Raw genomic sequence first — 13274 nt, 5'->3', positions numbered from 1 at the left:
GTTTTTCTTTTTGAGATGCAGGTTTCATGTCCCCTAGGCTGGCTAGGTAGTCAAGGGTGACCTTGAACCTCTGAACCTCCTCCCAGGATGTTGTGAAAGCTAAGCTCCACCCACTGCGCTCCAAGCCCAGCTCAGAGCCTGCGTTTTCTGGCTTCGTGGACTGTTCCTTCTGCCTCTTTGCGCCTCAGAGCCTGCATTTGGATGGATGGAGGAGCAGGCTGTCCTAAAATGCGAGGGTCCTCACACGAGGGAGACTGCTCAGTGGGTAAAGCGCTTGCTGTGGATGCGTGAGTTTGGACCCTCGGCTCCCGTGGGAAAGCTGGACATGGGACTGCTTGCCCACAGCCTCAGCCAGCGCTTGTGGGGGGGGTGGGGTGTAGCTGGACTTCCTTTGGACCACCAATTCCCAAATAATGACGCGGAGACGTCTTATTAATTATGAGAGCTTGGCCTTAGCTCAGGTTTGTTCCCAAATAACTCTGAACACTTAACCCGTTTACATGAATCTGCATTCTGCCGTGTGACTAATGGCCTCCTCTCCATGCTGCAAGCTCGACCTCCCTGTGTCCTGTCGGCAAATTCCCAAGCTCCTCGGGTTTGTCCCTACGGCTGCCTGGTGGACATCCCTTAGATTTATTTTTATTCATAAAAACTCTGTATAAGCTAACATTATTGTTATTACTATCAGTTAGACAGCACAGCTAGGAAGGTACCATCTTCAAAATAATCCACAGGTAAGAACGCCCAGTCAAACGGCTGCTTCCGTGAGGTAAACGCAGGCAGTGGGGCTCTGCCCATTCCTGTCCGCACCAAGCCAGACGCCAGAGAAAGCCGGCGGTGGCGAACGTGTGAAGGCAGGGCAGAAGCAGAAGACGCTCTGGAGTCTGTGGCCTGGCGGCCTCGACTGTCCGAGATCCACCAAGCAGGGTTTTCCTCCTGGATGTCAGCTGCCACCTGCTGCTCCTCTGACAGGGCCACCAGTACACCCCAAGTTCCCCTCTCTCCCCAGAAGCCCCGCCTACCCTCTCCTGCCTAGCAATTGGTCGTTCAGCTCTTTATTCAACCAATCAGAAGGTGCCTTAGGCAGAAACCCCGCTTTGCTTCCTAAGAAAAGATCACCCCACATAGTGGGGTGCAAAGACGGGCACATCCCCGAAGGCTGGTCAGTCTAGCCAAACTGGTGAGCGTCAGGTTCCTGAGAGGCTTTGAAAAATGTGGAGAGCAGGGAGGGGGTGGCGCACGCCTTTAGTCCTAGCCCCGACACTCGGGAGGCAGAGAGAAGCAGATCTCTGAGTTCCAGGACAGCCAGGGCTACACAGAGAAGCCCCGTTTCGAAACACCCCACCCCCCCAAAATAGTGGAGAGAAATCGAGGAGGATTCCCTACATTGACTTCTGGGCAGCGCAAGCATGTGCACTCACGTGTGCGCCCACACCCCCACTACAGACATGTGCGCGCCCACACACACACACACACACACACACACACACACACACTACAGTGCATGAATAGAAAAGATGAGGTATAGTAACATTTACATATCCAGAGACCATGTCATTGAAAAGGAATTTATTACTCACAGCTCCCGAAAGAGAGGGGTTGACACAGGGAACACAGAGGGAAGGCCTGGGGTCAGGTAGGAGTCAAGGGACGCGGGCACAATTTGGGTTAATTTTAATTGTGGGTGTGAACACAGGTGCCCCCGAAAGCTGGGAGAGCATTAGATTCCCCTGGAGATGAAGTTGCAGGCTGTTGTGAGCTGTCTGAATGGGTGCTGGGAATTGAACTTGGTCTCGGGCTGGGGACAGATATTTAACACATGGGTCTGGCTGGGATATTGCAGATTCAAGTCATAACTGTGCATTACTGGACTGTCAGGAGCGAAGCATGTCATTGTACATGTGCGCAGGACATATGTTAGCGCATTAAGGCTGCAGAAGCTAGACACCTAGTTAACATTCAGGACCGCGTGAGAGCCCGTGCGGAATGTCGCGTGTGAAGACGTAAGCAGGGGACGGAGAGACGGCTCAGAGGGTAAAGGTGCCTGCTGATGGGTCTGAGGATCTGAGCGCAACTCCTGGGGCCCACGTGGTAAAGGAGAGAGGAGCCGCTTTCCAGTTGCCCTCTGACCCCCGCATGCACACCCACACATAAAGTAAAATCGTAATAAAAGAGGCGTGGCCATGGATGTGGCTATTGGGGGATAGCAGTGACCCCACTTTACTGGTGTGAACCTCAGATGTTGTCGTGTGACCCTGTTTCTGGGGAGATGTGACACAATACCTAATTTACCATAGATAGGAGGCCATTGGCAGGCCACAGAGTAAGGACACCACCACAGTCCAAACTGCTGAATTAGTGAATTTACTGGGGTTCCTTACAGGGGTATGGGGTGGCTCAAAGGTCTCCGCATCAGTGAAAGCTCAGGAGGAGGAGGGGGGCAGGAGGAGGAGGGGGAGGAGGAGGAGGAGGAGGAGGGGGGCAGGAGGAGGGGAGGAACAAAAGCACTTTTTAGACTTTGCTGTTTCAAATGTCCCATTGTGAGGTTCCCCTCTACAGGGAGAGAAACTTATCCCGAGGAATTCTAGCCCAAAGCCTGCAGACCCAGCCCAGGGTTGATTAAAGGAACCCTTTCTGGTGAGGCAACTGCAAGTCATTAGCGTTCAGATTTTTCACGGATGAGCCTAATTCGGCGGGCGCATTCTGCAGCCTGCCATGGATTTGATTTTCTGTTTGATCCCACAGAGGAACCCACAAACAAGCGCGGTGGTGGCTGCCGGTCTAGGTACGGAAGCCCGGGCTTCTCTGGCGCTCTGTGGGAATCTCCCTCGCAGGGTCTGCAGGGGTTCCTGGAAGGAAAGCCCTTTAATCAGCGAGACTGCAGGGTGTGTGGCACGGGAGGGAGGGGGGAGGATGGCTCTGCAGGGACAAGTCGGGAACTTAAAACAGCTGCAGATCCTCAGGGTGCTTCTGTCTGTTTCTTACGGTATAGCGGTGGTGGGGCTCCCGCGGTGCCTGCAGGACTCGGGGCGAGGCAGTCCGGGGAGGCGCGAGAGGGAGCAGAGGTGGGCTCCTTGCACCTTCCGCCAGAGGGCCATCTGCCTTTGATCGATGCGGAGAAGAAAAAAAAGGGGGGGGGGCAATTAATTGCCTGTAGCGGACTGAGGGTAGCTCAGATTTCTCCGCGGTCTGCTGCAGTGCGGGCAGGGGTCTCAGCTGCCCTGGTCCCTGTGTCTGGGAAGGGGGCTGGAGAGAGCGCGCTGGCCTCAGTTCAGGTCCAGGCCTTACCTAAGGGCCTTTACAGCCTCAGGCCTGGGTTCCAGGCCCAGGGGCCTTCTCTGATTGGCTCTTTCCTGACCCCGCCCCAGCCTCACTTCCCACCCCCTCCACTGGGTCACTCCAGTCCCACAGAGCTGCTCCCAACACTTAGGGCCCTTACGTTTACTCCGAGTTCTTATGTTTGGAAGGTGGAGGAGGGAGGCCCTCGGGAAAAATGTGCATGCATCCTTGCTATCTTGCAATGCCAGGGATGGGACTCAGGGCCTACATATTCTAAGTGCTCTGTTTGGAAGTCCCTTCCTAGACCCACCATGCCAGTGAGGGGCTGAGGTGTGGCTCAGTTAGATCCCCTGCCTAGAATCTCTCAGTGAGGGGCTGGGAGTGTGGCTCAGTGGTCGAGCACCTGCCTAGAATCCCCCAGTGAGGGGCTGGGAGTGTGTGTGTGAACTACACAGTGTCTGTCATATGCGTACTTATCAATATGTATCCTAAGGCAACCTTGGATGGTGAGTTGGGGACCAGACCTCCGAGATTTGCCCACAGAAGTGACAACTGGAAGAAGGGACATGGGAACACACACCAGCACATGTGCTTTCTAGTGGACACCACTTGGCTGGGAGCTATCACAAAGCCCCTGTGGAGCTAGACATGACCCCACCTTGTCAGGGTTTCTTTTTACACAGGTTGTGAGCGTTGGAACTCGGGCATTCACGTTCGAACGGCTCCTGTGCACCGAGCCATCGCCTCAACCCTATATAGTACATCGTGGTAAAGTTCATCTCACTACCCTTCGCTCTCCCTCCCATCCCCTTCCTCTTCTCCCACCTTGTAGGAAGGGGGCGTGACTAGTGGGCGGTGCCTCAGCCATAGAACACAGACTAGGATCCTCCAGTGAGGGGCTGTGGGCGTGGCTCAGGGGTAGAGCGCTGGGTTATGGGTCTGGAATTTTAAAACAAGAAACAGCCACTCAGCTTTAGTTCTGTGGGCTCTGCCCGGATCCAGCCAGGACCTGCTCCTCAGTGTCCTGAGTGCTTCAGAAGGGCGGCTGACCCCTCGGAGGGCATCTGGCGCCCTCTTCTCTCTGGCATGCCTATGAATGGCTGCAGGTCTGCTGTCCTGCAACCCCTCTTTGGCCGTGTTGGATAGGAAATCTGATTTGTAAATGGCCCTAACTGACTTTCCGGGGTGGGCAGCATACTAGGAATGAGCTTGAAGTTTGCTCACATGGAGTAGGCTCTGGGACTCTCATCATGGAAGGTTCTGGTGAATGAATGCAGGATAATTAATGAAGGGACACATGGGAGGCACACAGCTTGCCCTCTCTGCAGGGTCACTAAGGAGTGCCCCTCTGGGACACAATCCACACATGCTCTTCATTGTTTAAGCCTCAGTGGTGGATCCCAGAACCCAGGCACCACATCACTGCCTTCTTGTTTTGCCAGGAGATCTGGGCAGTGGCCGTGGAGGTCTCGGATCAGCGCCCTCCCATCTGAAGTCTGGGCTGGGAAGAAGGGTCGCTTGGTAGTGTATTTGCCTTACAATCATGTGACGACCAGAGTTTGATGCCTGGTTCCTGTAATGGTGGCAGGACAGACCCAATTCCACACTGTCCCCTGAGCACCGTGACACACACACCCACACATACACAGCATGTGTGCATTCACCCCTCCATAATAATACATACATACCTAAAAGAAAACCCCCTACCCCACCCCCACAAAACCAGGAATGGTGGCTCATACATGTAATCCTGGAACTGGGGAGGTGGAGTCACGAGGCTCCTTGGGGTTCACTGGCCAGCCATCCTACCCTACTTGATGAGGCTCAGGCCAGTGAGAGATCCTGTCTTTAACCATCAAGAGGAGCGGGAGCTAGTGCCCAATGGATAGCATGTCTGACTGTCGGAAGATTCAAGGTTCTACTGATGGTCAGCTCCCCCTGTCATTTGGCCAGGCATGGTGGCACACAGCGTTGACCCCACTGCTTGGGAGGCAGAGGCAGGTGGATCTCTGTGAGCTTGAGGCCGGCCTGGTTCAGTGTAGTGAGAGCCTGCCTCAAACAACAACAAACTCAATACGGATGGCACATGGGGGATGGGTTGTCTCGTCACCTCGCTCTGGAGAGGTTCGGTACCATCCCAGGTGGGGTCCTAGGTTGGCAGAAAAGGAGACAGTGGGCTGAGCACCTGCATCCATCTCTCTCTGCTTCCTGATTAGGGTGAAATGTGACCAGCCGCCCCACCCTCCTGCTGCCATGCCTCCCCCTACAGTGGACTGTACTCCCAAGCTGCGAGTCACAGTCGAGCCCTCCAGGTGCTCGGATGAACCCGTGGGTAAAGGCACTTGCTGTGCAAGGCTGATATCGGCCTGAGTGTAGTTGTTGAGTTTTGTTTTGTTTTGCTCTTTTGACTCATTGGGGGGCCACCACCCAGCTCCCAAATAAATACATGCAAAGACTTCTTACTGCTTATAAATGACCCGCCTTCGCTTGGCTAATTTCTAGCCAGATTTTCTTAAATTACCCCACTACCTTTTGCCTCTGGGCTATTTCCTTTCCTTTTGTATATCTTACTTTCACTCTCACTGTGTGGCTGGCTGTGTGGCTGGGTGACCCGCCCCTGACAGCCTCCTCCCCCTTCTCGTCATCAGACCAATCAGGTGTTTGAGGCAGGCAAAGCAACACAGCTTCACAGGGTTAAACGAATGCTTTACAGAAGAATGCAGCACATCTTTGCATCATTAAAGAAATGTCCCACAGCATTGCCGGGCATTGGTGGCACACGCCTTTAATCCCAGCACTCGGGAGGCAGAGGCAGGCGGATCTCTGTGAGTTCCAGGCCAGCCTGGTCTACAGGGCTTTCCAGGACAGCCTCCAAATCAATGCAGAGAAACCCTGTCTCAACCCCCCACACACACCACAAAAAAAAAAGAAAGAAAGAAAAAGAAAAAAGAAATGCCCCACAGTATAAACAAATGTAACACATCTTAAGTTAGTATTCCACAAGGCTGAGTCTTTAGTATTCTACAACGCTGAGTTTGAGCCTTGGGACCCACAGGGTGGAAGGAGAGGAGCGTAGTCCTCTGTCATCCCCTGACCTCCACACGCCCTCCACAGCAACACCTTTCCTTCCCGCCCCTCCCCCACACCAAGTAAAATAAATCGATCCTTTCTTCCCTAAGTTGCTTTTTGTCAGGGATTTTATCACATCAACGAGCACAGTAACAGGGCCTCTGAGTGGTGTACCCTGGCACCCAGCACTCACGGGGGCAGTGTGTGGAGGGGAGCATAGTTCATCCTCCATAGAAGGCCTGAAGGCTTTGTTTATTTATGGACTGCAGGGATGGCTAGTCAGTTAAGAGCACTGGCTGTTGGTGCTGCCTCAAGAGATGATGGGACATTAGTAGACTTCCTAGGGAGGCCTTACCCTCTCCATGGAGCAGGTGGGAAGTGGGGTGGGAGGAGGCAGGGGGGAGTGGGAGAGAGGAGGGAGGGGGAACTAGGATTGGAATGTAAAGAAATAATAAAAAAAAAGTAAAGAAAAAAAGAGCACTGGTTGTTCTTACAGGGGACCCAGCAGCCAAGTATGGTTCCAAGTCATCTGTCACTCCAATTCCAGGGGCCTGCTACACTCTTCTGGCCTCCTTGGGTACCAGGCACACACAGGTCACGTTTATATCCATCCAGGCAAACGCCCCATACACATAAACAATTTAAAACATCCGGTTCTTTGCTTACTTACTCATTTTGTGTGTTTGCATGCATGAGTACGGGTGCAGCTACCATGGTGCGCACGTGGGGAGTCAGGACAAACTTAAAGGGGTTTTCCTTCTCCCTTGGGAATCCTGGGGTTCAAATTCAGGTGACCACAACTGGCAGCGAGCCCTTTACCCAACGCTGGGCTTCAGGTGTGCGCATTCCCAGCGGCTGGGCTTCAGGTGTGCGCATTCCCGGGCCTCTGGGCTTCAGGTGTGCACATTCCCGGGCCTCTGGGCTTCAGGTGTGCACATTCCCGGGCCTCTGGGCTTCAGGTGTGCGCATTCCCGGCGGCTGGGCTTCACCTGGGCGCTGGGCTCCAAACTCAGGTTCTCATGTTTTCGTGGCAATCACTTCACTGCCTGCGCCGTCTCCCCGGTGGGCACAGATGAGCTGGGTTTTCAGGTCTCTCGGGACAGGCCCGGATCCCTCTTTCTGTGTCTCTGTTCTGTCTTCATCGTTCGGGGTCAGGTTTTGGTTGCTGGAAGCCATTGACAGCCCATGAAAATATCAGACGTCGGCAAAGGATGATCCGAACCATTGGAAAACGTTTCCCACTTTGCAGTTCATTTCCCGGTGGAAACAACCTGGGGCGATCCAGAGGTGGCTGGACGCCATCGCCTGTTCTGGTGTCCACGGGATGTGTTTCAAGGGAGGGCACTGCCCTCAGACTGGCAGTAGGTCATTTAGAAAAGCATCACCACTCTCTGCCCTTCTGGCAACACACGCAGAGTGGCAACACACCCGTGCTATGTGATAACAAAAGGAAAGGGCTGGCAAGATGGCTCGGCTGGTAAAGGAGCTTGTCGCGCAAGCCCAGAGATCCCAGTTCAACCCCCAGGACCCACACAAGGTTGCTGCCTGACCTGTACAGCTGTGTCATAATGTTGGCCCAAGCCGTGGAGGTCACATAAGTTCAGGACCCTTCTATATAAAGCCACCTTTGCTGTTCTGTGGCCAAAACACCTGAAGGGAACAACTGAAGGGGAGAATGATTTCTTTTGGCTGGTGGTTTCGGCAGATCCAATCTATTTTATTGTGGGGCCACATGGTGGAGATTATGGGCAACCAGAAAGGAGAGACTGACAGGAAGTGACCAGTGATAACAACTCCTGTGTCCCATCCTCGGTGACCTACTTCCTTTAGTTGGACCTTCATCCTGAAGTTGCCACAAATTTCCAAAATAGCACAATACCAAGATTTTGAAATTTTTGCATGTAAAAAGGATACCTGATGCTTGCTCAATTTTTAAATGTTTTTACTTACTGTAATTTTTGAATTACTTGTATTTGTGTGTCTTTGTGTATGTGCACATGAGTGGTGGTACCCTTGGAGTCCAGAAGGGGGCACCAGATCCTCTGGAGCTGGAGGTTCTCCTACCACCACACCCTCTTCCTATGGCATTTAGGGTTTTCTTTTCACGTGAACTGTCCTGAAATTTCACTATAGCATCACTTAGCAGAGCCTTTCAGGTTAGGAAGTCTTGTGTTTCTTCTGGTGAATTTTCTTTTTCTTTTTCTTTGATAGGGACGGGGGCAGTTCAAGACAGGGTTTCTCTGCATAGCCTTGGCTGTCCGGGAACTGCTCTATAGAACAGGCTGGCCTTGGACTTGGAGATCCACCTGTCTCTGCTTCCCGAGTGCTGAGATTAAATAGGTGTGCGTCACCACCACCACCCAGCTTCTGGAGAATTTTCCTCACTGTGTTCTATGTCTCTCTCTGTCTTTTGTGTTCCATTTCATCCCTTCTCTTTCCCTCTCCCTTCCCCCTTCTTTCTGTCAGGGTCTTATGTAGCCCAGGCTGAACTCAAACCCAATAGTTAGCTGAGGATCTCTTTGAACTCCTGATCCTCCTGCCTCTACTTCCCCAAGTGCTACGGTTACAGATATGTGCTTTCAAACCTGGTTTCTTTGTGATTTTTCTTTTTCATGTCACGATTTCTCTGTGTAGCCCAGGCCGTCCTGGAATTCGCTCACTCTGTAGACCAGGCTGGCCTCAAGTTCAGGGATCTGCCTGCCTCTGCCTCCTGAGTGCCGGGATTGAGACCTGTGCCACTAACGCCCTGCTGCCTCTTCTCTCGAAGTCTCCCTCTTTGATGCTTCCACAGGGCCTCATGGCCCCAGTTCAGGCTTCCAGCTCAGGGGAGCAATCCCTTCCTCCTCCTGCTCTCTTCTGAAGCTCGTCCTGAAGTCTTCACTGCGTTTGCTTTGCTTTCTGTTTTGCTATGACTTTTAGGGGGTTTGTTTTTTGTTCATGTGTATCTGTGCGTGTGTGTCCCACGTATGTGGTGGCAGCAGAAAGCCGCCCCCCCTGGAGCTGGAGTTGCAGATGGTTGTGAGTCACCTGATGTGGGTGCTGGGACCGATCTCTGGAAAGCAGCTGTGAGCCGCCATGCCTGGCTCATTCATTGCTAAGGGGATCAAAAGTTTTCATCCCATAGTTTTATAAGCAGTGTACTGCCCTGTCTCCTTGAGGATATTAATTATGTTTTCAGAAGCTCTCTCCGTGCTGGGGAATGTGGCCCAGTTGGTAGAGTACTTGCTTAGCATCCAAAAAGCCTGGGTTCGATCCCCAGCCTCACATAAACTGGACATGGTGGGATAGGGGAAGCAGAGGGAGGAGGGTCGGATGCTATAGGTCACCCTCAGATAGACCTCGAGACTGGGGCCAGCCTGGGATACACGACATCCTGTCTCAAAAACAACAACAAAAAAATGAACCCATATTTATTTGGTTGGCTCCTTTGTTGTTTTTCCTTGTGATTTGCTGCCTATTGAGTGGTGCCTTTGTTTTATTTTTCTCTTCAAATAATTGAGGTCTTGGTATTTGTTTATTTCTATGAGTTTACTTCTGTTTATTGATACCTTGACTTTTTTGTTTGTTTTCTTCGTTTTTTGAAGACAGGGTTTCTCTGTGTAACCCTGTCTGTTCTGGAACTCATTCTGTAGACCAGGCTGGCCTCTAACTCACAGAGATCCTCCTGCCTCTGCCTCCCGAGTTCTGGGACTAAAGGCGTGTGCCATCTCTGCCAGAGGACACCTTGACTTTTGATACACTGGTGGTTTGGGTGAAATGGGGAAGAGTATGCCAAAGATCTCAGCCGTCTGACGTTGAAGGAGCACTGAAGGTCACCCGTTGATGAGTCTATGGGGCTAGGCAGATAGCGCAAGCCGGCCTTGAACTCACTGTGTAGCCCAAGATAGCTTCAAACTTGCAATCCTCCTGTCTCAGCCTCCTGAATGCTGACTGTAGGCGTGTAGCACGCCTCTCAGCTACATGCCTGATTCTTGATACCAGCAGGGACAGAGGCATGGTTCTTACTCTACCTTCAGCCACTTCTGCTGTGGTCCCTGCCTTCGCTCTGACACCGTGATCCCCGCCTTGCCCTCTGACACCGTGGTCCCCGCCTTGCCCTCTGACACCGTGGTCCCTGCCTTCGCTCTGACACCGTGGTCCCTGCCTTCCCTCTGACACCGTGGTCCCCGCCTTGCGCTCTGATGACAGTCACCTGGGGTGGTTCCCATCCACACTGGCCACACGTGTTGTTCCCAGACTGCCCCCGTCATTAGTGCTGGTCCTGTTGGCTGCATGTTTCCGGCGTGCTCTCCTCCTCCAAATTACTCCCATCTGTTTTCTGTCTCTCCTGGAAGCCTCAAAATGTCTAGCCCACTGCTTCTCATTTTCTAATGTGGCTTGGGACTTATTTTTAGCTTTGAAATTTCTAGGATATGGTGGTGGGTGGGAGGGGTGGGAGCATGTTCCTGCTAGACATCGTAGCCCAATCTTCATAAGTGCCCTGTCCCCTTCTCCACCTCTGCTATCCCTGCTCAGGTCTCCTTCCCTCTCCCCTTCTGTAGCCAGCCATTGTCCTGCTGAGTCACAATCTTGGCACCTCACTGGGGGATTCTAGGCAGGGGCTCTACCACTGAGTCACACCCCAGCCCCTCACTGGGGGATTCTAGGCAGGTGCTCTACCACTGAGCCACACCCCCAGCCCCTCACTGGGGGATTCTAGGCAGGTGCTCTACCATTGAGCTACACCTCAGCCCCTCACTGGGAGATCCTAAGCAAGTGCTCTACCACTGCCAACCCCTAGCTCTTCACTGAGGGATTCTAATAGTACAATGCTGAGCCACACCCCATTCCTCACTGGGGATTCTAGCCAAGTACCCTGCCACTGAGTGATGCCAGCCTCCAGAGGAAGTGATATGACAGACCTGTGTCCTTGGACACTTCCTACTGTACAGGGATTTCTGGCTGCTTGTGTCTCTCTCACCCTTTCTGGCGCATGTTTATCCTTCTGTCCCGATGCTGTCCCTTGATGGCTGACATAACCGCTGTAATGGATTGCTCTTCCAATGCTTAGCGGGTAGCCTTTCCTAGAACTGACCCTGCTCTGTTCCTGTACCTCCTTGGGCTCATCAGGTGTTTGGGCCCCTTCCCCTGTGTTCCGGGGCTGTGACCATGTCCTTCTCTGTCATACCCACTAGAGTGCCGTTTTGCAGCAAGGTGGGGCTGAGTCTCCTTCATGGAATCCACAGGTCCGCGACCGAGATGACACCAGGGCTTAGAGCCCAAGGTGCTCTCCCTTCCCCTCAGCCCTGACACAGGGTCTCTGATAGTTCATACTGTCAACTTGACAGGGGCTAGAGTCACCATGGAACCAAAACTGTGGACACACCTGTGAGGGAGTTTCTGGGCTGGATTCATTCAGGTGGGAGTGTGGGCAGGACTTTGAGGCTTCTGGTCTCAGCGTCTTCACAGTCGGGAAGCAGTGAGCGGCAGATGCCAGCACTAAGCTTGCTTTCTTTGTCGCTGACCCCAGACCCCCGGATGGCGCCGCCCATGTTCAGAGTGGACTTTCCCACCTCAACTACCCCTCTCTGATAAGGCCTTACAGACACGCCCGGGTGTGCGTTTTCTAGACGGTTCTAAAGATTAACCACCACAGGCCAGATACACCGTTCAATGTCAACTGGCATTCATCTGGGCTGCTGCACACTTTGGGAGACGGTGACAGTGGATCTGTGTGAGCTGGAGGCCAGCCTGGTCTACATAGCAAGGTCCAGACCAGCTAGGGCTACACAGTGAGACTGTGTCTTCCTGTGGAGGGTGGGGGCGGGAACAAACTAAGGCCTTGAAGAAAAGAGAATGAAGTACAATAAGGTAGAAAAGACCAAAGATTCGATAGTGGGTTGTTTAGTGACCACTTAAGGCACTGTGTGCCTAGTTCCCAACACGGCTCCACTCACTACCCGAAAGAGAATGACCTGCAGAAATAGCTGATCAGTGGGCCGTGGTCTTTCACGACCTGCCGACGGCCATGTGGGCTTCCGTAAAATCTCACTTGCCTGCCCCGACTGTGGTTTTAGACTATACTATGAGAATACGAACTTGACCAGAGACCGAAGCCTTTCAAGAGCTGTCCTGGCTTCCGCTGGCTGGTGTTGGGGACTCCACAAGCCTCGCGGCTGCCAGGGAGGTGAAGAATAAAACTCGAGTCAGTACCGTCTTTGCAGGCACCGGATCAAAACTTGCCGGGTCACAAAGCTTTAGGCATAGCTGCGTAGGGACTCTCTGGCAAAGTGGCAAAGCGCCTGTGACCATTAAATAGGAGTGAGCTCTATTGGCTGGCAAATGAGCTCAGCTGTGGGGCCCAGAGAGGAAGGGTTTGCAGTAATGTAAGGTTGGATTCTGTTGGGTTTGCAGTAATGTAAGGTTGGATTCTGTTGGGTTTGCAGTAGTGTAAGGTTGGATTCTGTTGGGTTTGCAGTAGTGTAAGGTTGGATTCTGTTGGGTTTGCAGTAGTGTAAGGTTGGATTCTGTTGGGTTTGCAGTAGTGTAAGGTTGGATTCTGTTGGGTTTGCAGTAGTGTAAGGTTGGATTCTGTTGGGTTTGCAGTAGTGTAAGGTTGGATTCTGTTGGGTTTGCAGTAGTGTAAGGTTGGATTCTGTTGGGTTTGCAGTAGTGTAAGGTTGGATTCTGTTGGGTTTGCAGTAGTGTAAGGTTGGATTCTGTTGGGTTTGCAGTAGTGTAAGGTTGGATTCTGTTGGGTTTGCAGTAGTGTAAGGTTGGATTCTGTTGGGTTTGCAGTAGTGTAAGGTTGGATTCTGTTGGGTTTGCAGTAGTGTAAGGTTGGATTCTGTTGGTGGAGGATACAAAGTGCATGGACCTCTTCCTTAAGGATGGGTTCAACTGCCTGGAAGACAAAGCTCAGGGCCAGAGCCTAAATGATGCTCAGG

At 52.6% G+C, this 13274-nt stretch overlaps 1 protein-coding gene across 2 annotated transcripts in view; it reads left to right on the top strand.

Moving 5' to 3' along the window:
• The window catches only part of Col26a1 (collagen type XXVI alpha 1 chain), a 120230-nt gene that overhangs the window by 20647 nt on the left and 86309 nt on the right, over positions 1-13274 (top strand). The window lies entirely within an intron of this gene.

Source organism: Mesocricetus auratus, unplaced genomic scaffold (genome assembly GCF_017639785.1).
Source record: "Mesocricetus auratus isolate SY011 unplaced genomic scaffold, BCM_Maur_2.0 Super-Scaffold_100025, whole genome shotgun sequence".
Classification (NCBI taxonomy): Eukaryota; Metazoa; Chordata; class Mammalia; order Rodentia; family Cricetidae; genus Mesocricetus; species Mesocricetus auratus.
This window is presented reverse-complemented; position numbering and strand designations above follow the sequence as displayed.